This window comes from Epinephelus fuscoguttatus, linkage group LG13 (assembly GCF_011397635.1).
Source record: "Epinephelus fuscoguttatus linkage group LG13, E.fuscoguttatus.final_Chr_v1".
Lineage (NCBI taxonomy): Eukaryota > Metazoa > Chordata > Actinopteri > Perciformes > Serranidae > Epinephelus > Epinephelus fuscoguttatus.
Window position 1 is genome coordinate 20,839,793 of NC_064764.1, and position 27,719 is coordinate 20,867,511.

General features: G+C 39.3%; 1 protein-coding gene and 1 long non-coding RNA gene across 13 annotated transcripts in view; one reads left to right on the forward strand and one right to left on the reverse strand.

The window, feature by feature from the left end:
* Nucleotides 1–21,292, reverse strand: part of LOC125899576 (bromodomain adjacent to zinc finger domain protein 2B-like) — a 66,034-nt gene extending 44,742 nt beyond the window's left edge. For 10 of the 12 annotated variants that reach the window (XM_049593986.1, XM_049593984.1, XM_049593990.1 and 7 more), the window contains exons 1-2: nt 21,100–21,292; nt 13,709–13,752 (exon numbers count right to left, since the gene is read on the reverse strand). The gene's annotated coding sequence lies outside the window, so the exon portion shown is untranslated. Of the gene's footprint in view, nt 1–13,708; nt 13,753–15,239; nt 15,337–20,466; nt 20,594–21,099 lie in introns of those variants that run through there. The other 2 variants (XM_049593980.1, XM_049593981.1) reach the window with 2 other exon arrangements.
* On the forward strand, nt 20,596–26,577 carry LOC125899593 (uncharacterized). Its single transcript, XR_007450736.1, has 3 exons — nt 20,596–20,732; nt 23,831–23,898; nt 25,126–26,577. It is a non-coding gene; the product is annotated as an uncharacterized LOC125899593 (long non-coding RNA).
* Nucleotides 26,578–27,719: the final 1,142 nt, after the last annotated feature.

A 27,719-nucleotide genomic window follows, 5' to 3' on the forward strand; every position in this document is an offset into this window, starting at 1 on the left:
AAAAAGAGTATTTTAATTTAGAGGCAATACACTAGATAAAGAAGACATCAGTGCAGAATTTTAAAATCCACTGAGCTTTGTATTTCACATTAGGTAGATTCCAGAATATTTCTACTATCGCTAAATCAGTTTTCTCAATTGGTTGATTGTTGAACAAACCAGACGAATGGCAGTGGTTTTGTCTCAGTTACTAGGACTTCAGCAAATAAAGAAATGCTGAGAGTTTAATTTGGCTCATTCAAAAGTGATTGCCAGTTTTGTTTCTCCCCAAATGTGTCAGTAAAATGAAACCACTACGGCAGTGCAGCTACTGTAATAAAGCCTACTGCTACATTTCCTGTTATAGCAGCCTGATATAACACTTGACACACAGACCACAAACGGAAAAGAACCGTCAAAGACAAACACTATACACTATAAACACTATAGTTTAATATTAATGGTTTAACTAATCGCATGAATAAATACATCTGAGATAAGCCGACGAATGAGTTTTTGCATTGCTGCATATCTTAGGCTAAATTTGATTGTGACATACATAAAAAAATAAATAAACAAATTAAAAAAAAAACACTTTTGCACATGCACTTTATTCCATAATTACCTGGCAATTCTGCAGCACAGAGGCTGCACAAGAGCCACAGTATGAACAATTTGGCACACAGACAGTCCCTGTTGACATTCTGCTTGTTAGTCACTGAATCAAAGGTTATCAGAAACTGAAGTGTCAAAGGCAAATATCTCGCAGTTTCGCCATCCAGAGTTCTTTGTATTTGGCACTGGGACGCAACTGTGTTTCACATCGTAATTTTAGAGAGTAATAGGTGAAGGTTATAAAATTAAATGGGGCATTTCATTATTTTAAATATGTTAATTCTTATGGGATAAAAACGTAGGACAATGGCTTTGAGATGAGGAAGGGGGAAAAAAAATCTTATTTTAATAGCGCTCAAAAAACACCTGAAATTCATTGGAGAGTTCATACTAAGCGCACGGTACATGCAGCTGTGGCTTCAATAGATGTGGGAGAGTCACTTGGGATACTCATCAGACTATTTTTATTTTGATGAATGTGCAGGGAAAATAACTAATTTCCTGTCTGCCTCTGAGCCATCTTCACAAAAAGAGCTTTTTCTCTGCTGCTAAATGAATATTTCCATCACCTGCTTGCGCTACTTCAGACACTCTGTACTCTACAGAAACAATGACTACAAAAAAACGAACACCACTGACCACTTACAGTAACCATGATAGTAAGTGGACATTTTAATAGATGTGAAATATTATTGCACCAGTGCTCCAGAGACCACTGTGGCTACAACCACGGCTTCATCTCTAAAAACAACAAATCAGAGTTAATTTGAAATACGGCAGGGAATATGACCGCACTGTGCACTGAGCATGCTTTTAGTTCAGGACTATCACTGCTCTCCACTTCATGACATTCAAATTCAGTAAAGTGTTGAGAGAGTTGGCTTTAGAGCAATGGCGACAAACATGCAAATGTGAACTGCAAAAGTAGCACTTCACCCAAAACAAAACCCAAAAGTGGTACTGAAGCTGTTGGGAGAAAGGGGAGCCAATGTCGCACGTTCACATATTCAAACCCAAACATGGTAAATGTTTGCATGTAGGTAATGTAGCCACTGCAGAGACAGACCAGTCCCATACTTCTTTCCATTTATTTCTCAAGCATCCCTGTCACAGACCTCTGACTACTAACCTACTGTATGAAAATGACCTAGATTGCCAAATAAACACCCACCCACACACAACAGTATCTGACACTTGATTTCTGAGGCTGACACATATTTCAGAGTTTAATAAAATTAGATAATGCATCAGCTTTTCTGAGGAGCTGTTAATGCATTTTGACAAATGAACCTAGTTACAGTTGTTTTTTATCAGACAAAGCTCCTGCTCCAAAAAGACCCTGCTCTTGAGCTTGTTTTTTTTCTGATAGGACAGGAGCTATAAGGGAATTATTGGTCATATTAAGTATTACTATCAGGACTGGGGTGGGACTTTCACTGATTTTGACAGTTCTGTAGCCAAAATCTTGACTGGTCTCAAAAGAGAATGAGGTAAATGGTGACAGGCGTCAAGCCTTTCTGCTGTTTTTCAATCTCACTTATTAACTCTGCATGTCTCCTTCCCAACATCTATGCACACATCATTATTACACAGCAGTGTGTTTTGTTGCATGCCCAAAAAAACATGTCTCACACTGATAACAGATTTTTAAAAAAAGGAGCCGCTTCATCTAATTTACTTTATCTTTATGGTTCTTTAGATGGGGTGGGAAAACAATCATGAATGTGCAAAAAGAGACTTTTGGTTCCTGGGGCTATTTGGTTGAAGAATTCAAACAGAGTCATTGAGACCGAAGAGGAAATCAAGATGTGTGTTGGTACTATATCGACGATAAAAGAGTTGTTCATAAAAAGCACAAAACAGGAATGAAGTGAAGATTACCCCCTGTGGCACTCCACACATTCACAGAGCTGATGAAGGAACAACACAGAGACACAGCGATTTCTGACAGATAACAGCAAAACCATGCATGTGCAGCTCCACATATACCCGCCTCACTTCTAATACTAACACCAGGATGCCATGACCAACGGTGTCAAACACCCAGCAGAGTGGGAGCATGCATGTTCATTGTAGTGGCCACATTGCAAATTGTCAAAAATACATACTGTCTACAGTTTTTAAGAGCTGTATTGCAACTGCTTACTGTTTTTCAAGTATTTGATAGGAAGGGAGGCAGGATGAGTTTGATACGGCCCATCTCAGACTGAAACAACAGCAGAGAATGCATGCACAGAATCAATTATACCTACCTCAATGTTGGTTGATTGTACAACCAATTATTGCACTTGAGACTAGTGGGTATCATTGCCCTGGGAACACTAATTCTAATCAAATCAAATTCTTGCAGTCTGAAATTACGACAGCCTTCAGACACAACAGCTCCATGAGTGTGTGTGTGTGTGTGTGTGTGTGTGTGTGTGTTACCTTAACCCCATTCTGATCACAATGTGTCAGCACTGTAAGGTTACCTACTGATGCAACACAAAGATTATCAATCCAAAAAACCTAAATCAACAGAGGTTATGATCAGTTTACTGCCACATCCTATTGAAACATTTCACCATATCATTATAACCTGAGGGCTAACCAAAAGGCATCTAATTTACCTGCCTGAGGCATTTTTGTTTTAAATTTTTCTACAGGCCTGCCTTCAGGACAGTATGTGATCAGTCTAGCATAGGCCAAACTAATATTGATAAACATGTACTGTAACTTAAGCAGGTTACCACCTGTTAACCCAATGAGGAGCAGCATCTGCCCTTGCTAATGTTGTCATTGCATGGCAGTTATATGAGGATGGTGTGAAACAGACCACCACACAGAGCATTACTAATGGAAAAATTTTCACACAGTCTCTGTTAGTGAAACTTGACAAGCACTGCCCCCTGAAAACTGTGTGCAGCCAGGCCTGAAGGAAGGGAGGAAAGGTGCATGGCATGGCAGCTTAATATCATCCTCGTAAGAGACAGAAAAACAGCTTGCATGTATGGGTAGCTCCATACATTACATAGGATGTGAACCTTTGGCAAGCACTTAACATTCAGAATCAGATTTTTGCACCACATATATTGAAATGTGGAGCATGCTATTCAGTATTTGAACAGAGAGAAGAGCACAAAAGTTAGTGGCTAATGCCTAAAGGAAGCTGTGCGGCCTACCTTTATAGTCATGTGTATGGCTAACATGGTACAGTTGCTGCTCTGAGAGAAATGGCATTGACCTAACTGACAAATTACTGCCAGTAACCCATAAAATTAACATAGATGTTTATATTTAATGTTAATTTAACATTAAAACAGATTGGACATTCACTCTAATTCGGCCATAACATTTTGGTTGTAAGAAAATGAAACCATACTAAAAATAACCCAATATTTGGAATGAGTGAAGGTGAATATATTGTATAAAATAAATAATCAGAATCAGAGGGTAGGAAGACAACACTTGTTCTGAAGGATGCCACTTAAATCCAAACAATTCCTCCTGACTATTCAGGCTATGTGAATACAATATCCATTTTACTGCAGGAGGACAGTCGGTGCATAACAATGAGATCTGCTAATGAAATCAACCATCAAGCTGAAATACATACATATTAAACTGGGGTCTCAATGTCATTTGCTTTTTGCATCGTTTGTTCATTTTCCTCATTTTTTTCCCCCAGGTTCATTCAATTTTATTCTGACTTGGATTTGTTTACAGCCAAGAATAATGACTGCATATCACAGTTTTATTCCGTGTGCGTGTGTTATCTGTGTAATGAGAAGAGCCATTACCAAATTAATATTATTTGCATAAACATTTTCACCTCAGCAAATTATCTATTTTGAGTCAAACAATGTTAATGAAAAGCACTTGCCAAATTGAAGCCATGCGATATATCTGTTCTCCTGAGGAATCTCTTCCATTAAAAATGTTGTTTAAAGAACTGGTGGAAATCAGTCAAATCAATAACACTACTTCTGTAACAACGTGAAGTAAATGGAGCTAAACAGCTGCCATGTATTGGTTTTGTATAAATCAATCTTACACTGATTTATTTTCTATGGCGCTTTAAAGGGTACAAAAACAAACTACAATTTGCTTCCTCATTATGCACTAACAACAAACACCAGTTTCATGATTACAAATGCAATCTCTCTCTAAAAAACTGACATTTAAATCCTTTTCCACTGGCTTAGTAAACAATGGAAGTGAGATAATTGATCATGTGCTAAGGGATCTCTGTGAGCAGCAGAAGGTCACCGCCCGCCAGCCAAGCTGATAGGGAAAATGGCGTTGATGCTCCCGAGCTGCCATTTTTCTTCCCTGACAAAGACTCCATCTGCCACCAAGCCATTTGCAGCCTCCGAGTCAGAATATCAATGATTTCCAACCATTCTACAACTCGGCGTTCACCTTGGTGTCACCTCTATACCCGTCTGAGCGCTGACACCACAGATCCTCTCTGCGAAGGTCCTGTAGGCTGCCAACAAAACTCTCATCCAGCTAAGTGGTGTTTATGCTGCTCAAGAACAGTAAGCATTTTATTAGCATTACAATATTTGAGCGTTTTGAGATGTGTAAACAAACAGCCGCAGGGTTTCAGAATTCCTGGTTTATTTTAAAGGGAACAAATCCGTGCCCTTAAAATCAACCTCAGCAAAAATAACTTTGGCCGCTTTTTCTAAGACACGCTGCAGGATCTTTATTTTGTGATGCACAATGTTTCTGTGTACTGATGAAGTCTTAATGCCATCAGTAAAGAAAGAACAGCAGGCAGCTGGTCATGACCACCCAAGAAAATTCAATTTTCCTCGATGCCATCTGCACACCTCAGAGACGCTCCTGCAGGCCCACAGTCTTTCAACAAGCTCCCCAGTAGCCAGTGCTGTCCCAAAACGCAGGCATGCCTGACCTCTCACCCCAGAAGAGAGGCATAATTAATTCCACTTTATTGACAACAAACTAGCCTCTGACTGTGACTGCAGCTGCCTGGAGCTCAAACTGCTCTCTGTATGCAGGCTGGAATTCAACCGTGCTGTTCTGTTGGGAGATGCAGTGACTTAAACCAACGGTGAGTAAGATAAAGTATAAATAATACATGTAATTTGTCAAGCTATGAGCTGAGGAATAGTCCACCAACCGCTAGGCTAATTTATGCAGTGTAAAAGTGTTTAAGCTAATAATGGATCACTTGGCAGTTATTATTGAGCTGAATTTTATACTTTTGTTAAATTATGTTACTGTTAATCCATGTTTTATGGCTGCAGGGAGAAGTCTGCCTTCAAGTTTTATGAAAATATCATAGTTGGAGTTAAAATGAAAAGATTTCATCAAGTAAGTGTGTTGGTGGAGTCTATTTAAAATAAATTTTACTTTACTTTTACTTATGTGGTTACAATTATTTACATTATTTATGTGTTGGTTTTATCTTTTATGGTCAAAAGTATAAAAGATAGGAGTGGCAGCTTCTTATGTAACACTGTTTAATGGGCAGATAATATCGTCTCATATTGACAGCAGGCCCCTAAATTGCATCAAATCAAAATTGTATTGTGGCAGGCTTTGTAATATCAGCAAATATCGTATCATTGTCCCAAAAAAAATCAATGTAATATCAAATTGTGGTTAGTGTTGCACGGTATACCGGTACTAAAATAGTACCGCGGTACTAGAGTATTCCAAACGGTACTATACTGCATTTGGAAAATACCAGTACTTTTTAAATTGATTCAATTCATTAATGTATTTAATTCATTTATGCACACAAACGTCTTGCTTGTTCCTATTCGAGCACATATTGCGCAAGTGGTGTGTATGACAACACCTGTATCAACATTCGCAGCTGGCATATGTGAAAAAAGACAAGAGAAAGTCTGCCTCGCAAAGGGAGACAACACGAGACAACACAAACTTGGTGGAACATTTGAGTTACCAAACTGTGACGTCCGTACCGAGGTACTTACCGAACCACGATTTTTTGGTACTGTTACACCCCTACTATTTATTGTTCTAACTGTTTGCATCCAAAAGGACTTTTCCTTAGGAGAAGTACCGAAAAGTATCGAAATTCATATTGGTATCGGTACCGAAACAAAGATTTTGGTATCGTGATAACACTAATTGTGATTAAACTAGTGATCTACACCACTAGAAAAAACACTATTCAGTAAGGCTGCCCCATGAAAATCTGAGATTTGAGCCATCCTGGGAACGTTTTGGCCCTCAGATGTAGCTGCAGTTGAGCGCTCTTTGCTCTGACATCACTCTTTGATCCACACTCAGCCGCTTGGACAAAGAGACACTTTGCAGCAGCCAACAATGAACAAAGACACAAAAAGCACTTAATTAAAGTGCACAAGGTTAAAGGAGCTGATGGAATCACATTTCACTGAAGTTGTACCTTGTATTATTCCATGTCACAAATAAAGGATTGATTGATTGACTGACTGACTGACTTGAGTCAGGTACAGCCCTACTATTTAGCCCTTAGTTGAGCCCTATTCTACAAATCCAAATTACAAATCTATCCTTAAAAACATGATATTTCTACAGGTGGGCTGCTGCAAACTGCTGCTGAGATTTGGACCTGTGCTCTGGTCCCTGTGGGTCTGCCTTGACTCAATCAGACATGACTTCACCCTTCATTTAAGGTAAGTTGATAAGACAGATGAACCATCACCATCAACCATTCTGTGATGTACTGTCACGCCAAAATTTCAAAAGGGACTGACAGAGAATGCTCCGAAAATACCTTAAAGGACAACTTCGGTATTTTTCAACCTGGGCTCTATTTCCCCATGTGTATGTGTGCGTATGATTCATGAGTACCACTCCTAAAATTGGTTGAGCCGCGAAACGAGCTAAAACGGTAATGGGGGCAAATGCGTCCCGTATAAAAGTGCTTTTTTTCGCCACTGACCGGTTCAGGTCGCCAGTGCTATCTCTGTAAATAGCATATGGTAGTGGCCCTGGGGCAGTGGTCAGTGTGAATGAGTGGAGTCAGCTGTCAGTCAGTGTTGGAGCAGAAAGCAGAAGTTGTCCCCACTCGGTATTGTAAATGAGTATGTGTGTGTGAAGTGTGTGTTTTTTTCGCCACTGACTGGTTCAGATCGCCAGTGTTATCTCTGTAAATAGCATACTAACTTAGCCTTTCCCTTACCTCTGGGCTGTGTGATGTCACGAGCTTTGCTCCACTGTGTCTGTAGCTCTCTCTACTCGTGGGACAGCCGTTTTCTTGAGGAAGAGGTGTTTCGGGATTGGATGTCTTCTCTTCTTCAGCTGGCAGTAGTCATTTTAGGAGAAGTGAGCACTGCAGACCCGATGGTCTCCAAGGTGCAGTGTCTGGACAGGAGTGTTAGCATCCATTTGTAGCACAACTAGCCACAACTTCAGCATCTCGCTGTCCGACAAAGGCAGCCTGTGAAAGCTGTAAAGGGTGTTGCGCGACATCCTGTTCTTGCGTTTGCAAAGAAGGCCCGTTTATTTGAGCACTCCAAAAACTCCGGTAACACTCCAGGGGGTAGCACGTAAAAAACTCCGTCCTCTGACTCTTCTAGCGTAACACACACACACTCATTTACATTACCAAGCGGGGACAACTTCCGCCTTTCTGCTCCAACACTGACTGACAGCTGACTCCACTCATTCACACTCACCACTGCCCCAGGGCCACTACCATATGCTATTTATAGAGATAGCACTGGCGATCTGAACCGGTCAGTGGCGAAAAAAGCACTTTTATATGGGATGCATTTGCCCCCGTTACCGTTTTAGCTCGTTTCACGGCTCAATACTGAACCAATTTTAGAACGAGTGGTACCCATGAATCATACGCACACATACACATGGGGAAATAGAGCCCAGGTTGAAAAATACCGAAGTTGTCCTTTAATGACTACACAAGGCTAACACGGAGACAACATCTCTATCCAAATAGGTCTCTCTTGTTTTCCTGAGGCAAAGATGTTTGCCATAAATTATTCTGTATTTCTGATGCAGCAAGTTATACCTGAGTTTTGCACCCGTTATTAATTCAAGGCAGGGAAGTTTACAAATCAGCCTGACATAAGGCAGAATCGATCATTAAACTCATAAGGCTACATAATGTAACCAGTGGTTTTGGAGAGTACCATATATAAACGCATTATGCACACTTTTCTTAGAAGCTTAATGTGCTTCTGTATTCATTAAACTTCTGAGAACAGTCAGGGTAAATGTAGCATCCATACAACCAGTACATCTCAAAGTTGCATCATTCACACGGGTCTTTGATTTCACCATTGACAGAGTTCTTTCATCTCCTCACTTTTCCTTCCTACATGTATTTTAGTGCCCCTCTGGGCAGAAAAATGTGGAGAGCAAAAAGCAGAGTGGGCTCTGATACGTACTACCTCATCATATTACATAGCCACAGCAATCTGTTCGCTCTTCTGGCAAAGTCACAAAATATAGCCTGCTCTGTAAAGACACACTATTAACTGAAGCACATAAATATTTAAAAAAAAAAAAAAAAGTGGGGTGGGGTGGATGGGGGCAAACTGTCGTAGCTCAGCCTCTCTCTCTTACACACATACAGAACACGCTAAATGATGATGCATATAAAACATACCAATCACCAGACCATAAAGCTGCCCTCCCTCTCTTTTAGAACTGGGAAATTATGATACCAGTAATAATGGCACTACTTTTGAAGTGATATCAAATATCTGAAAATGAATTGGGAGTGATGGATAACACCTCATACTGACTCAACCCAACATTCTGCAAACTTTCAAATTTACAAAGGTGAAATTGTAAAAATTCATAAAATATTTACATACACTAAATTATTATTTTAAAATGCAATGCACGAATGTATGTTTATTTGATTAGAATGAACCTGACATTTTAACAGTGTAAGGAAACAAGTCCTGCCTCACTTTATCTCCCTTAACAATTCTTTGGAAAACAAACATGTCTGCTTTGTCCGGAGCCAGACATGCCCTTTGTGTGTGTAGTATTTCCATTGTGTTGGAGTGGTACAGAAATGAATGGCAGAAGTGCATGGCTTTCACTATAAAGCAGCTGCAGGCACATGATGTACAATGAAGTGCTAATTTAAATTTCTTTTTGCCTGATTAAAGTTAGTCTAGCTCTCTGTATGTGGTGTCTGCCTCGTTTTTGTGGTTCAGTTTGACACATTGCTAGGGAGGGTTGGACTAGCAAAGTAAGGATGGGCTCAGTGGTTACAGCTCAAAAGTACCAGTTTTGCCCAGTTTGCCTGGGCTACCAAATTTCCACTACCCATGATGAAAGCTTTCATCAAACTGGATCAAACTATCAGAGGCAAATCAGGGCTGACAATCCAGGAAGTGCAGTTTAAACAAAGCAATCAGAGGCAGAGAGCGCTGTACAGATGCACAGTGTGAACCAACTTCAAAATATGAATGTAGTCCCTCAACTTTTCAACACCACTGCTTACTACATCCTTATAAACTGCTGAACACACTCAACACAGCTGACAAACCAATCACACTAATTAGACCTGATCTGATGATGTTAAAGGTATACTACGAAGGATTTTCCTAAAAAACAATTTATAGGTTCATGCAAAAGTAATAGCCACTCAACCATCACTTAGAAGTGTGTAGCAGTGTATTTATCTAAAGAGACCCTGCCATCTGCCTGTATTTAATTACTTTCTTCTTATTCTGCTGTGTTCGGGACGTCTCAGCACACAGGTGAGATTGGGACTTTATAAAAAGGTAATGATCAGGTAGGAGCAGCACATGTTCAAGAGAAAGCTAAGAAAATTACAGACACAGAGCCAAAAAATTATAAAGCAAAACACCAAGTACACAAAGCTTCTTCCAAGGTAGGAATGAATCTGGGTTTGGCTGAAGGAGAGGATGGCAATGAAGAGCAATGCAGAACTGGATAGTTTGACATAGCGGCCAAACTGTGTAACTACTACGTGATGCCATGGGACCCAAAGAGCCGTCATCCCACAGACTTACACTGGAAAAGAGACGTCTGTAAATCAGTGGATACATTTTTTGAGTATCACACCCCTTGCAAAATGACTCGTTTCACAATCAAGATTTGATCCATTTGGTCTGACAACAACAGCCGCACAATTAAATCATTTATAAGCATTCAAGTTAGCGGAGGGCTGTACTGGAAGTAGTCAACCCGGTCAGCAGCAGTTAGCCACTTCAGTGCGCTTGCTCTATAGAGTGTGCCAGGGCTGACATCAAAACCTGGAAGTTTAGCATCGCGCTGGTTCCCGGAAGAGAAAGTGAATGTGATTTTTGCATTGCATTTTGGATTATGTCAGAAAATAAGCTCTGTGGCTAACACAAGTTTATGATACTTACAGGTTTTGTTCAGTGAGATAATCTTCACATATGAACACCTTTCATACCGCATTTGAAGCTTAAATGCAATTGCCAGAAGTAAAAAGCTAACGTTAGGCTTTAAAGGACTACATGACTACTCCACAGTCACATGACTCTTGATGTCACCGCCACTAAGCTTTCAACTGATTTCGGCCGCTTTGTTTTAAAAACATTGTATAATGAGGAAATCGGATTGTTTAAGCTAAATAAGAAGCTGTAATGGCGGACTGCCAGCACTCTCTCCTGTTCGGGGGTGATGACGACAGGGTTTGTAGTCGTATTGAGCAACTTGTTAGCAACCGCCTTTTTTACGACACCTAAAAGCTTCAAAATTCACAAGTAGGGTATTTACTGACATGTTTTATGTCGTAGAACAAAACCCGAAACTCGCTTAAGCTTTTGTTAACCACAGACCTTATTTGAGGCATTTTACCAAAATTCCACTGAAAAAACGTATTGACTTTTAGACGAGAGAACCAGAAGTGCTAAAAGTGCTAACGGAGTTCCGGGTTTACTGGCACGCTCTATAGGGCTGCAACGATTAGTCGACTAATCAATGACTAATTGACTATTAAAATAATCGGTGACTATTTTAGTAGTAAACTAATCGGTCATTTTTCATAGAAAAGTACTATAAAAGTACCCTAAAATACTCTTATTACAGCTCTTATGTTCAAATATTGGCAGCTTTACACACTCTCCCATAACGGTGAACTAAAACCCTTTGGCATGAGTACAAAACAAGACATTAGATGACATAATTTTGGGGTTTGGGAGAGACAGACCGACATTTTTCAACATTTTAACACTTTTTTTGATGAAATGATTAGTCGACTAATCAAAGAAATAATCGACAGATTAGTCGACAATGAAAATAATCTTTAGTTGCAGCCCTATTGCTCTGTGGGCTTAATGATGCGGATGATCTAGCAAATTCTAATGCAGGGGGAGTAAAACCTTTTGGCTTGAGGCCTCACTAAGCTACTTTCATAGGAATGACTTGGGCCCCACTTCCAAGACTGTATCCAGTTCTCTTTCTATATCTATTGTTAGCTTAGTTAGCTTGCTTAAGTATTGGCTTTTCCATTACAACAAATGTAACATTCCTACACTAGTACAATAGCTTGCAGTGTACACACAGGCAGTGTGGAAAGGCGGGGCCAAGTGGAATGTTGTTGACAAACTGTAAATGACAATTCCTGCATGGTGTACCTTTAAAATATATATATTCACTGTATTTGTAAGCATAGTTTTGTGTGTATAATAGAGGGAGTGAATGTTGTGTAAAATCTGTTTCCCCATTCTTGAAACCGGTATTTACATTCAACATTAATAAAATATGTGTTTAATGACTCGAGGCCATAAGACATAAGGGCCACAGACTGTGAAATTTATGCACAGCAACCATTGTGTAATCTCCTGGCAAGCAAAAGCAATGACGAGCTATAACTTGCCAACTGTTTCTGAAACTTACTGTTGGGCTCTGCAGGTAAACTGAAGGTTACCCATAACTGCTATAATAAATCCTTGAGGGCTTCTCTATGACACACACAGATGAAAGGGAGAGTACTCAGGTTTAGAGATGATGGGATTCCTGTGGCGAGGCTCATTTTCCCATTGCCATTTCAACTCAGCTTGTCTGCGGTGCTACAGATGACCTGTCTCTTTCCAGGGTCAGTCACATAAACAGTGGGAGACTTTTTCCTCTAGATCATGAGGTGGCCATGTACATGCCATAAATTTCATGGCACAATTTTAGCATTCTTTGCTTCATAAAGGGTAAGTGAGCAGTTTCACTCACCTTTAGGATTTCACTTAATGTTGAAAGAGTTGAGAGGCACAAAAGGAGTCAGAGTCAAGCGGGGAAAACGTAGATAAATGGGAATAAAGGGACAGTAGCATTGCTCACTGAGCTGTATCTTATTAGCCAACAGTTAAACTCAGACACAAAATAGTTGCGCTTGCAGGACAATACTATTCCCTGCTTAAAAACGATGTTGATTTAGTGTGTCCTCATAATATATTCACAGCTTGGACAAAACTTAAATAATAAATACCTCTCAATTCACACCTACTCCACAATGAAGCATGTACAACAGAGAAAAATGAACTGCACTAGCAAGACTGCAAATTAACTCTCATAATTTGGCAGCAAGTATTGCAGTCAGAAAAAAAAAACCACGTCACACTTTCTGATAGAGTGGAGCTCATTCTGAAGGGAGTGAATTTGATTTCGTCTTGGGGCAATTTTTAATAGCAACCAGGAAACATCTGTATATGTGCAGTAGCCCAAATTAAAATTTAAAACAAAGCCCAACAATAGCTCCAACCCCACCAATTACCCCTGTTTGGCTCACTGTAATTTATCTTAATACACCCCTTAGTCAAAAAAGTTTTCTTTTCTCCCTCAAGAGATTTAAATATGTTCTGAAGCTTTGACACTCTAATTCTAAGAAAGACAGGAATTAATTAGATACACACAAAATGAGAGCAAAGTGTAATGCAGCACAAACTAATTTCATAAAAGGAGGACTTTGTTAAATCTCAACCTAATTGGAAAATTCTAATCCTATACCTAAATAATACTTTAAAATGAGGTGTTCTGCTTAGTCCTGCATGTCCATTCATGAGTTACTTTTTCCAATTTAACAAAGCAAACTGTTTTTTCCTTTACAAAATCAAAAGAGGCACTTCAAAGAGCATAATAGCAGAGATGGACTATGGGTAAGCTGATGTAACCAAACACTTACTGGTATGTGGCTGCCTTCAGTTCTGTGGCATCACTGCTCTGCACCTGAAACGCGAGACAACAACAGTCAGATTTATTGCTCGATTCTATCGATTTACTCATTCAGCATCGCTCCTATCTGAAAGCTCCGTGAAAATGAAATAAAAATGGTAATATGGACCCCAAGGGAAGATGAGTTATCCATTCTAAACATCAGCAGAAAATCAAACTCCTGATCCAAAAGATGACCACGGGGCAATGGGGCATGACAAAAACACTTGGCAGAAATTGGATTATGGTCAAGGAAGTATAACAAGAGTAGCTACATTTTTATTTTGCAGAAATCCAATGACCTTAGGAAATTGTATTGAATAAATGTCTCTAATTTGATTAGGAACTGAAGGAAAAAAATCTGACTCAAATACCAAGCTTTAAAGTCTATTACTGACATATCTGTTTTAAAATGTGCATAGATAAGGCATTGTTTAACATAAAAGCTGGGGTAGACAGTTTATTTTGGCACCACTGGCCAAAATCCCAACATAAGCTTTGAACATGTAATAAAGAGGGGCTGAACGAATGTGCTGCACACAACTCTACAATTAAAAATAAGTGTTTTTTCCTTTTCCAGATTTCATCACCCCCCAGCTTTATTGTTCATCCTCTGACAAAGCTGCTCTCATGGTAGATATTTTACAACGTAACAGACCTATGTTAGGCACTGCAAACATTTCTGACCAGCTACCACATATATACTATATATGCATGAGCATCTGGGTTCATTTTGTTTGGAATGTACAAGCTTTGAATCAATCCTAAGTAACTTAAATCCTTTCAAGTCTTCATAAGTCACTGACTCTATGTCTCTCTACAACCATAAGAGTATCGAAGTCACAGTCCTGTATAATAACTCTGAACTAAAACAAGCCTGCTGACTGAAAATACCACAACCATTTTAAGGTCTATCAATAACAGTCACTGCAGGCCCTTAACTTCATGCATGATATGATGAGTTTTCCTTTTCCATTCTCTGTACACCACCCCTCTTTAAAAACCATCCTCTTTTGGATACTACTAACAGGAAAAGAAAAAAGGACAGTCCTCATATGTTAGGTTAGACTCTTTGCATTGATGTGTGAGTTTGAACAGCTGAAGGCTGTGATGTTATCCTCACAGTCAAGTTTAAAATGGCTGCAAGCCAACTAATACTATCAAAGGAGCAAGCTTCCATGTTATCAGGATAAAATTAGACATTTTATTCACACAGTAATAAAAGAAAACTACAGGCGCTATATTTTTTCTTGGTAAGAAACCTGTTCTGAATATCTGCAATCCTCTATTGAAATTGGGCATTTAATGATCATGTTCAGGTTACATAAATCACAGACTAAGTGGCATGCTTAAGATAGCTAGAAGAGCAAAAGACACTTATTGCCAGGCCTTGCATTCCCTTGATGTTCAAAGGAATTAAAGAACAACTAAATCTTATACTAATGATATTAATTGGCCAACACCAGAAACCATTACTGCAATGGAAACAAACTTGTACTCACTTTATTAACACTGTTTAGGTCCTAAATTCTTCCTGCTGAGGGTATGAGGACCAAAATGGTGTTGATTGAGTGCAAAAAGCCAGCAGTGTGCAGGATCTTTGTTTTCCTTCAAAGCAAAAACTTCATATGAAATCGTAAATCATTCCCCTCCAACAAAAAGGAAAAACGAATCAAATTACACTAACTGTCCTGAGCTTGCTACATTATCCATTCAGCTTTCTGGAGTCAGTTTGTCTGGATTGGTAATTTTAAAAACAACCTAAACACAACAGACAGTTACGAAAGCCTAGCAAGCACATTTATTTGGTTATAATTTAGATCATTTTCAAAATCTTCTCTAAATGTTAAGTGCAAACACTGAATCTCTCTTAACTAACAAGTACGACCTTCATGCTCTCACTTCAGTAGCAGCAACACTTGTTATGCGTCATCTACTTACGGGTCACCTTACAGTTCCATCTGTGTCATTTTGTAGTGTGAATACCAGTGTAAAGGAGATTACTGTCTCCTACACTTGCATGTTTCATTCAATATCAAGAGGGAAAAAGGTCACTCTCTAGTTTCAAATATCTGGCTGTTGCAACCAGTCTTTGAACTGGGCTCAGCCTCCTCGGGTTACTCAGCTGTCCATCTATCTGACAGATAATAGCACTGGCCTCCCTATGCAGAAAGCTGTTTACTAGGCCATGAGTAACAACTAAGATGGGTACCAATAGCACCTTGCCTCTTCATAGTACCCTTGACTGTCCTTGTGTTACATGATTTGAGAGCTTCAACTTGCTGGTGAGGTCAGGGTGAGCATCATGTTTGTTAACACTTAAGCATCTTAAAATATGTTCTTAATTTGTTAATCACGCCCTCACAGCCTTGACAAACCAATGCTGTCTCCTACAAATTGAATAATAATATGAAGCTTTCTACATTAGTATGACTTCATATAATGGCAACGCAGAACACAGTGTGACATTCATACAGTGCAATGAAAAGAAAAGGTGTGTTGGCTGATGTAGTGCACGGGTACATAAGCAACTGCCTTCAATAGCGGTGTCAACTCCTGCTACTGTAGGAGTCAGTGTTGAGATTTTTATGTTGTTTAAGCTGTTTTATTTGCTTTACCATGCTGTACCTTTGTTGCTATGTACGAGTACTTGTGGGACAAGCTAAATGAAAACATCAGCAGTGAGCATGTCCAATATAAACAGTCTTTGTTATGTTGGCAGCAGTGTGTTTGCCTCACCTCACTGTTTTGCTAATTAAAAAAAAATCTCATAATTTGTGTGACATAAGAAGATATTGTTAAACAAGCAAAATATTATCGTGGTTTTGCGCCTGAACAATGTTGGAAGCACTCCCCACATACAATACCCATCATCAGAGCCAATGTCATAATTGGAGTGTGTCTACATATTCTTGTAGAGATTATTTCGAATGCAGACAAGGCTGGGTGTGTAGGATTTAGGGGGATATGTTGGCAGAGATAGAATATAACATAATAATTATGTTTTCCAGGAAATAAGAATAATGTTTTCGTCACCTTATACAGCGCCATTTATATCTACATAGGGAGCAGGTCCTCGTTTACACAGATGGCCATGTTGCACCACCATCTTTCTGTAGTAGCTCAGAATGGACAAACCAAATACTGGATCTCGACAGAGCCATTTGTGTTTTTGTGTCAGCCTCCATAGTTAGAACCCCCTCTGTAAATCACCAGGTCCATTTGTTTTGGAGATGAAGAGACCTCTGTTATCAGAAAAAAAAGGTGAACACATATTAGCAGTTGCTGTGAAACGGCTTTATTCAGTGTTTTTACAGGTTGTAATCACCTCGTCTGTTTGTTTGGGACAGGATGAGACCTCTGCTGATAATTTGGCTCCCTTTAAAAACCTGAACAATGAGCACTGAAGGAATCCTAACCAGGAGTTCACACTTGGCACGTGGGAGAAGTTTCAGTTGGATGCAATTTAGACGCCACTTAATCCTACACATTGCTCCTTTAACTGTTAATCATTTTGACCACTCATCTAATCACTTTGAAGCGTTTCAATAAAAGGAGTTTATTCAAAGTTATACACCACACGATGAATGGTGAAGTCTGTACAGTAATGATGTTAAAAATGTGCACATTTTTTAAGTATGAGACAAAGAGGTAATATTCTCATGGCATGCAAAGATGACATGACCACTGCCCACGCAGTGTCTCATCATGGTGACATAAAAATTCAGTCAGTTAGGTTCAATAAGCACTAGATTTCGGCCTTTGCTGATCCAAACATTTTCAGGGAAACATGTATTTTCTGCCGTCTTATCAGGCCAGACAATGTTACGACAGAATTAAATATTTAAAAATGTGGCTGCAGCAGCATGCCTAGCGCAGCTTAAGTGGGAAGTGTTTGTGGCAGCAGTGACCAGATTTTAAATGCACGAGGATCAATAAAAAGGGGGCTGCTGAGGCACAGTCTTTGTGTGAGAGTGGAGCAGTTTACAACAAAAACTGGACAAAAGGTTCATATTGGTCCTGTATCCGACTGAATATTATGAATATGGAGTCAAACCATTCATTCTCAGCTGGCCTACAATTCCTGCAGCAAAGGAGGCAAATAAATACTAAACAGCCAAACAAACACATCAGACCACTCGCATTTTAAACATCAGTGCCATTTACACAGCAGGGGAGACTTCAGTCTCAGAAGCATCATTGGTTCAAATAAAGCACTACGTAAAGCATCTCCAGGCGGAGAGAAAATAGATCAGGAAGATGAGTGAAAAAGAGTAATCTCCCTGACATATTCCTAATAATCCACCTCCCTCGTGCCGCTCCCCCCAAGCTCACCCAATCATAAAGTGTCAACACTGACCTACAAAAAGGGACTCCCGTCAAGCCTTACATGTTTGAAAACATCAATCACAGCAGACAAAGAGGGTACATTGAATTATACAGTATTAACCTTCAGGGCTTGCATATAAAGACCATAGATTTATTTATGCTTGTGTGTTAAAAGCCTGTGCACAGTTCCTTACAGCAAGCCGGCTGCCAAATTGATGAACCTGCTCAGCCCTCAGCAGGAGGCCAGCATCTTTGATTAATGAGTGCAAACTTGTGGAAAGGGTAAGAATAGGAGAGACAGGGTGAAAACGGGAGAAAACACAATTATTAGCAGGCCTGTTTTTTCTTCCTTTGGCCCTTTCAAAAGGCCAAAGGAAAAAGGGGCACCTTTAAAAGAGCCTGAGAACATAAAAGAGGACCTTCTCATATTCTTTAAAAACAAGTGGGGCTACGGAAATTTTTACTGTGATCTCTACATGAAATGGTGAGCACTGTGACTAATTCAGCACACCGCAATTCTGGTTACATCTAACACAGCATGGTAAAATGAGATATTAGATATTAGACAACTGAATCTACACTAAAGGAGATCTTTGTGCACAAAAATCTAACAAAGCTGATGTACTATGTAGAGTGCTGCTAATGGAATTTAGTAGTTATTAAAGTTATACAATAAATAGTTTGTAATCAATTGAATACACCGCAAGTTAATAATTTAACACCCATGAGCTACATTTGTCTGTGGAGCCGGGTATAGCAAAGCCCTGCAAGATTTTTAACATTCAAATGCCAAGTTGCTGACTCTTTTGATTCCTAAGTTAAAAGCTCATTTTAGTATCCAAATATACAGCACCTCAACATTGTTCTCTCTGCAGAGGTTTTCAAGGACATGTGCTCTGAATAAATATGAGGCAAATTTAGTGACCTTCTACCTGTGTTTTGATTCATTGGCAGTTACTGGATGCATGCATAACACATCAAGGCTGTGATCTGATTTATCTCGCTGCCTTGGCTACTGAAGCCATTTAAATGATGGACTTTACCAGGAATATTGTTTACTGCCATTTTACTCAGGACTGTGTGTGCAAAGGGCACACACCAGTTCATTACTACCAATTATATCTGTAAAGGCGAATCAGCTCCACTGTGCGGCAAACAAAGGATGCCTGCCAAAACAAACTAAATGATGCAAGTTAAATTTGCACCGTCAAAATGAGCTCAATACACTGTATGAGCCCAATTGTTCACAAATCAACATGCACTACACACACCTGTGTAAAAAGTGTGCCTGATGCTGCGATGATAAACTTTGAAAGGTCTTGTTACAAGTTTATTTCCAGGTTTTAACAATCCACAGGACCTTTGCACAAAAAACATTTTGACATGTGACAGGTGTAAATAATAAAATTAAGGATGGCTGTATCCGGTGCATGCGGGCTCACTGTCACACTGTCATGGCTTACTTTGGCACATGAATAGAACAGAGCCATCGTTAAATGTTATTAGTAACACCTGTGCTTTTCCGACGATGACAAGTCAAGATGCCTGCTGTGAAAAAGGACTATTAATGTTTACTTATCTCAAGCACTGGTCTTCAGTTGCAATAGGTTGTAAGACGCAGTAGAATGGCTCTTAATGCTGCACTTAAATGTGGTAAAACTTTGTCTAGACTGTGCTTATGTGGACTGTGTGTGTTCAGAATTGACAAAGAGGGGCATGCTATAAAGGTTTCTTAAAATTTAGAGTAGCTTAAGTATGCCCCACATAAAGAAAAACACCACACAGAAGAAACCAGGGCATTGTTTAAAATGCTCTGATTTCTGCATTGAACTAGACCTACTTTGTGTTTGTGGCAGATCATGACAGCCACCACAAGGTTTAAAAACTGAATTTTTAAGACTAAGCAGAATGTGACAAGTCATCACAGAAAGATGAAAGTGGTTAGATTGCAGTTTCATAACACACTCCGTCAGTTTCAAAATCTCCCTTGCATAAATCAAACTCCACAACTTCCCAAACCTATTACATTTGTGTGATTAAAATACTTTCAACTCCACAGAAATCAAGGTAATACCATTCAGATCTTTTCCCCTGCAAAGTTTCCTAACTTTGGCACAGATAAACACCGTTTAAACAGACAGCGATAATCTAAATTATATAGCCCAAGATGGCGAATGCCTTGTTGTTAATATGAAAGCAGAAAAATGGAGGGTATTGTCATAATCTCAAAGGGTAAATTTCAACCCAGACCGCAGCTGCAGCATTAGCTGCGCTCTCCTTTAAGAGGAAGCAACAAAAAGAGAAGATAAAGAGGGGGGAGACGAGACCAGCGGGCAGCCCCCGGCTTTAACACTCATAACACATAATCTAATGTTGAGATAAAACATTAAGAAAGCCCACCTGTGTTATATCCAGTTGTTTGATCATTTCATGACATGTTGTCACACGAAGCTTGAAACCACAACAAGCAGTGCACAGGCAAACCAGACGCTACTTTGATGCACTCCTACAAGAGGCTTAAAAACGGGGTTTTTACGGCGTACTAACCGGCTAACTTATGTCCATGTTTTTATCATCCTATGAAAACATGGTCATACGGTGTCCGGACAGAAGGTGGATCCGCAGAGTGGACTAGCTGGCAACAAAGACAGGATCCACGCTGCAAGGTAATGACAAGACTGAGCAGCGCTGCCTGCCTGTCTGTGTGTGCCAAGTACCGGTGACATGTTAACGTTAGTTTCTCAATTCTACATCCGAATATTCTGCTTGTGACCAAGTTCAACATGACAACAGTTATCGTATGAACACAGTTAAGACTAGAAACACACGAAAAAGCGGTTTCTACTTTGACATGAACTTTTTTGGTCGCCGTGTTGAACTCACGGAGCGGATTCAGTGAGACAAGTGTCGGAAGGGATGCTACTGGTTTAGCCAAAAGAGCGTTAGCTTAGCCGCTAGCCCGAAACACCACATTAACGTTACTGTCCGTACGTTAGTCACAAACACCTGGCGAGCTGAGGCAAATAAACTCACCTTGTCGTCGAAAAACCGGCGTCTCCCTTCAAAAAAGCGAAACGGAATAACACTGTGTTAATTTACTTTCCAGTTTGGCGCAGTTTGCGGGATGTTGTGAGAGATGAATGGAGAATTTGGCCAGTATAATTGAGTCCGGAGTGGGGGTGTGACTGGATGTGTTGGTCTCTAGTCGCAGATTGAAGAGACTCTCTCCTCCGCTTCACTCCGAGCAACTCGGGAGAAGTGACGTCAGCTCGAGGCTCCTACAATGCAAACTTTTGTTCCCCCCAAAAAACACTGCAGCCAGCTCGTGCATAAACATCAGCAGATACACTCCTCATATCTGTATCATGAGTTCAGATGATGTCCAAATATAGACCCACCAATGTGAAAATTAAATAATAAAATTATTTCACTGTTCATCACCCTGTAGACTATATTCACAAACAGGTGCACACATTTCTGTTGCCTTCAGTTTCCACCAAATCCCTTTAAGGTAAAAGATGAAAACAACTATTATTTGAAAATTTCAAATGCTACAAATTTTCAGGGTTTACTTATAACCCTTTAAATTCATTTTTTTTTAACTTAGGCTTTCATTTTGATCAAATCTAGGACATTTACAAGTCAAGTCAGGTCAACTTTATTTATAGAGCACATTTAAAAACAACAATCGTTGACCAAAGTGCTTTACAATGGATACTGTTATGCACAAGAAAATTAATCAGCCAAGACAGTAGAGTTCGCCTTGAGCAAATTCAATGAAAAAGATGAATATCAAACAATATGTTCTCATGATGAATCACCAAAAGCTAAGGCATTCACTCCATGAATTGATACAGAAAAGGCACAATTTGGTGCATGAAAATTCAAAATCTAGGATCTTTTGATCCTCAAATTTTTTTTGTCACAGGATCCCTCAAATTCCTAATTTCATACATGTCCCCTCCAAATGTTGAAACAATACCTACACCCATATGTCTTACAGTACACAAAGATTATTATCATTATTAGTTTTTGTTAATCAGCAGAATGTAGGAAAATTTCCTTGTGGAGGACCCCCGAACCTCCTGTTTCATATGTGTCCCCCTCCAAATATCGAAACAAGACCTACATCCTTATGTCCTACAGCACTCTAACAGAAGCTTTTTGCTATACATTAATAGGGAATGCTAAATTAATCATGTAATGCAAATATATACACATGTTTAAGAACTAGAATGTAGGAAACTTCCTTGCGGAGGAACCCCAAACCTCCTGTTTCATATGCATCCCTTCCAAATTTTGAAACAAGACCTACACTTTTTGTCTTAACAGCAGTTGTTTTTCTTTGTCATACATTTTTTGTCATACATTAATAGTAAATGCTAAGTTAATCACGTAATGCAAATATACATATATATATTTTTAAGAACTAGAATGTAGGAAACTTCCTTGCGGAGGAACCCCAAACCTCCTGCCTTACATGTGTACCTCCAGTGTTGACACAAAACATACGCCCGTGGGCAAAATTAGGTTTAGATTTGATGGTGCTTCAGTGGGTATAACAGTTCAGGTCCACGTGCAAAATTTAGATTGCCGCATGGCAAAAACAGACACATTAAAGCAGACTCATACAACAACATACACAATTAAAATATCTATTTTTTTTTTTAATAAAAAAAGGAACATGCAGTAGCAGTAAGAACAAAAAGTGATAGCAACAAGTAAATACAAACTTAAACAGGTTAAAAAATGAGATTACAGTGCAACAGTGCGGGTGAAAACAAATGCCACAAATTCATTTGAACTGTAATGTAAATTTATCCCACATACTTAATCATGAATGTTTGGATCTATTGCACCTGCCCCTGAGGAGTCCATTCATCTGTTTTAAAGGGAAAAGCTCAAACTCTTTATTTATTTATTTATGTAAATTATATTCTCCTTTTTTCTGGACTCTTTTTGTTACAAAAATTGTGAACTCAGAGTGTGGACTGCTCTGATCAAGGACCAAATGAAGCTCAGAATAGGATGTAGACACTAATAACAAGGCATTACGTTACATAGATCATGCTCATCCTATAAAGTGACTACTACTACTATCTGCCTTTTCCCCTCATCATTAGTTCAGTCTGCAACAGGAAATGGGGCTCATTTTTATCATTAAATGCAGTGTATTTAAAACAGAGTAACAGTAACTGTGGACTGCTCTGATCAAGGACCAAATGAAGCTCAGAATAGGATGTAGACAGTCTAAATATCACTAATTACATTACATAGATCATGTTCAAATGCAGTGTATTTAAAACAGAGTAACAGTAACTGTATCACTGACATGGACTGATGTAATGCTGTAGATCCAGTGTTTAAATATCACAAAGCTTTAGTAATGAATTATCATGGAATCAGATCAACATTTGCTTTTTCTGGGAGGTTACACCCAAGCTAATGAGATTTCTGTGTTTAATTTCTGTATGGATAAAACAAAAGGTCACCTGTAATTACAGTAAGTTGCACCGTGTTGTCTTTTTTAGAGGATGTGTCTGCGTTAAGTGGATGGGGTAGCTTTCAATTCATGGCACTGCACCTTTCCCCAAGCACACTGTACATGAAGTTGAGCTAATTGGATACAGTAATTAAGGCACAAAGGAATGTTTGAATTCAGATGTGGAGGAGAACATCCTTTCATAAAGATATGTCATTTAAAACAGGTTTATTTGCTTGCTCACTATCCCTTCCCTCCCTGCTTAATTCTGTGTCATTTTAGATGCAGCAGTCACAGGAGCTACTGACTGGACTGAGTGAAACACACGCCCGGCTGGATGAACACACATGGTGAGAGAGGGGAGGGAAAAAAAAAAGATTTGATAAATTCGTCACCCGAGCCACAGGATACCTGGGTTTTTAATTGTATTGGACAATCTTCATTAGAGAGAATGAGCAATGGCAGAGATCAGGGCAGCGTCACTTTCAAAAGCCTCTCTCCGGCCACGCTTTTTCACATTGCACAATCAAAATGTCAGCCTACCTTGGTCATTTGTAACATACTAAGTCGCAGTCGATGGCTGCAATGCAGCAGCATGCTGGGGGAAGGGCAAACAGTCTGTCTCCTTTAAAGGGATTTTTAAAGAGTCTTGATTAGAAAGTATAATGAGATACCAAAGACACAGCAAAGATGATCTCTCCAGAGACTGATGGAAAACAAATTAAGATGGTGCTTTTTGTTTTTAATTATTATTTTTCCATCAGTCCTCAGAAAGCTCAGTGTACCCGTAAGGCACAGGAGTTGGACTCTCTGTCATTGATTTTTTTTTTCCCTGACACATTTGAATAATACAGATTTTAATCATGTCAGCACACAATGCTCTGATCCCTTTAACACCAAAGCCTTCCAGCACTGCACATGCATTTGATTTAGAAAATGGCACAGTGTCTGAGCTAAAAACTGGGTACATTTAGCTCTTAAGTTTGTGTGCATGTGTGTCAGCGTGTGTGTTTGTGATTGCTTGTGTGTGGACCATACAGTTTAAAATCTAGTGCCGTGTTTTTAACAGTTCTGAGCTAACCAATCCAAAAAATCTGCTACAACATGTGAGTTGTAAGCCTGTACTCAGAATCACACTGCACGGGAGATGAACATGTGCATTTGTCCCCTCCAATAAAAACATGACAGCAGCAGAGGGCTTTTATTTGGACAAAATTAAAGACATTTACACCCTAATCTCATACAGGAAAGGTGAAATTTGTTTCCTAAAAAATCAGAATGCAGGAAATTAAGTGTTTGATGCTCCAAATTTGCTGCCTGACGACCCTCCAAACCCCTAAATTCATGGACACGGGACCTGCAACCTTGTTTTTTACAGTATACTTACAACAGATTTAGTCAGGTTTGAGCATTTATTTTACACATGCAAATTGTACTGTTATTAAGATTTCTGTAGCCCTGTAGGTGGAAAAGAAGGGTAGTATACTATGTCTTGATGTGATATCTGTAATAGAGTACTGGCCATTCAGCGAGCAGTCATCTAAATAGTGGCCTTTGTTTTCCTCTGTTAATTGGAGCATGTTCCAAGATGGTGAATGGGAGAGAAACACGAGACTTCCAGGACATGAGAAACAGATGCTCTACACTACTGTGGATGGACACCTTTCCCAGGAAGGACAAGAACAAGAGCAGAGGATGAGCTGAACAATAACTGATCTGTAGTGCTGAGAAAAGGAGAAACCAGAAAGGCAGGAAGGAGTTGTGACTTATTCAAATCTATCCTTTTGTATTTACACAAAGGCCAGAGTTAGTTAGACATTGTGAAGCCTATTGTATTTTATTGACACATAACTTGATCATCCACAGCGTGGCTCTCATTTTCATTCCATCTGTCACACTACTGTATGTCATATCTTATTCATGCATACCAATGTCCATTTTAATTAGTCATTCTGGGTCAACGCAGACCTCTTCCTGCTCCGAGCAGCGGTGCGGCAGATGTGTGAATGAAATTTGTGTGCTATTATTTGAGTGAAAATAGGCCGTTAGAGCCATTGTGACAAGACAACAGCCCCTGTATGGTAATAAAATACATACATCAGGGTTAAAAAGAAAAGACAATTGTAGAGATGTAACAGCATGAAACACTATTGGTTGGTATCTGTGTGCAAAAAAATAAATGGTTACGCCTCAAAAGGTTCATCTTAATTAAATTCAACCCCATTATTTCTCCAAAAAATCAAATGAGGCTTTTCAGTGTATTAGTGTTACAATTAATTATCATAATTAGAATTATCATAATTGTGCCTGTGCAGGAAAACACAGTTAAGAAAAACATCCTTTTTGCATGTTAATACACATATTTCCCTGCTGCAGCTGGTGACTAACAGTTCAACACTTTTCTGTAGCATATAAAACAAATGATAAATCTGTGTAGGTGCAGCAGACCTCTGATAATCACACTCAGTTGCCATTTTCTTTTCATGTCACTATTCATCCTTAACTTAGTCAGTTTGAATTCATCAAAAAACTGAGATGAGGGCGGCAATTCAGAGACGTGGAGCAAGACTAAGATGTGTACACTGTTTACAATCACCCTCCAAGCTCTCTGTGTCATTCCCATTGAAATGGAGGCTCGCTCACAACAATCAGCTGTTGAATCGCTAAAAAATTGTTTACTGTATGTTCAAGAGCGTGAAGCAGTGTTTGGCCTTGAGTTCAAATCTAACAAATAAGGGCATTATGAAAAGCCCATTTAAGGCAAGGTCGGCGCTATGGAGTCAGCACTGGGAGGGGACCAAATTTGATGGGATGGGATGTGTCTGCCCCCCTTATATATATTTTAATTACTGCCTTGATTAGAGGTGTTGTACATAATTGATATAATGTTATAATTTTTGACAATATAGTCCTATTTTACACCAGTGTATACACAGTTTATACAGTCATACATGTGTACAATAAGCAGACAGATATGTTGTCTTGTCATTATTATATTAAAACCTGTCAATCACTTCCACATGTTTTGATTTTTGGTGGTTGGAGCCTTTAAGCTCTGTTTTTGCTTTTCAAATGTTATTATTTACACATCCTGTCAGTGTTTGGTTATTTCAACTACAACCTGAGAGAAGCAACAGTTAAGCATCTTCAACCAACCACACCTAACCCCACACTGCAGTCGTAGTCCTCTCCTGCAGCTGCTGTTTGGACCTTCATCTTGTTATCATGTTAATTATTGTCCACCACAGCGAACTGCAAGGCTTTCTTATTCCTCAAGAGGACTTTCACCCCAGCTTGGAGACATGATAAGCTTTTTATATTCAGTAGATCTTGTATTTCACCGAAGAGATGAAGATATCTGTTGCTTCTAGACACGTGGGTCATTTTTAGAAATCATTATTCTTACAGATCAACAACAAATACTCACACAACTATGTCAAACCGATTATCTTCCATGTTTCCGGACCTTATCAATCAGTAGAAAATCCCTTCCCAGCAATGTCAGAGTAGGGACTTGACAGAAACGTGATTCAATGTCCCACCTTGTGGCCAAATATAGAAATTACCTGAAGGATATTGTTATGATCCTCTATTAGTGTGCTACATCTGTGAATGTTATCCCACAGATGCCTTTGATAGTTCATAACTACATGCTAAAATCATTGAGAGAAAGCACTCAACAAAAGGAGGCACATGCAGCTGGGTTTTACGGAGAATTTAAGAGAGGACAGACTTCTTGGACATCTAAAATTAGATGCGCATGAATGGAAAGAGAGAAAAAAAAGGACTTCCTGCTGACTTCTCTCAGTTCTGTTTCATCTCGGCCCACGCTGAGATGTCAACAGAGCCACTGGACATTTGGAGGGAGTGGTGCTTTTCACATGACAGTGATTTAGATATCCTTTCAAAACTAATTAGACTCCATCCCCAATTTCGCTGTCCTAATTCGTCCTCCTTCGCCTCAATTATGCACTGACATATATATTTAGCAGAAATGTTCTATGTAGATCACACAGAATGGAGAGGAGTCATTCTTTTTTCCTCAACTTGCATATTTTTGACACTGCTGGGCAGCCCACAGCTGGAAGGCAGTATATTAGAAATACTTCCTGTTATTGCCTAATAGAAGTTTCTGACTCTGATCAACTGGTTTTATCACAGCAACAATATG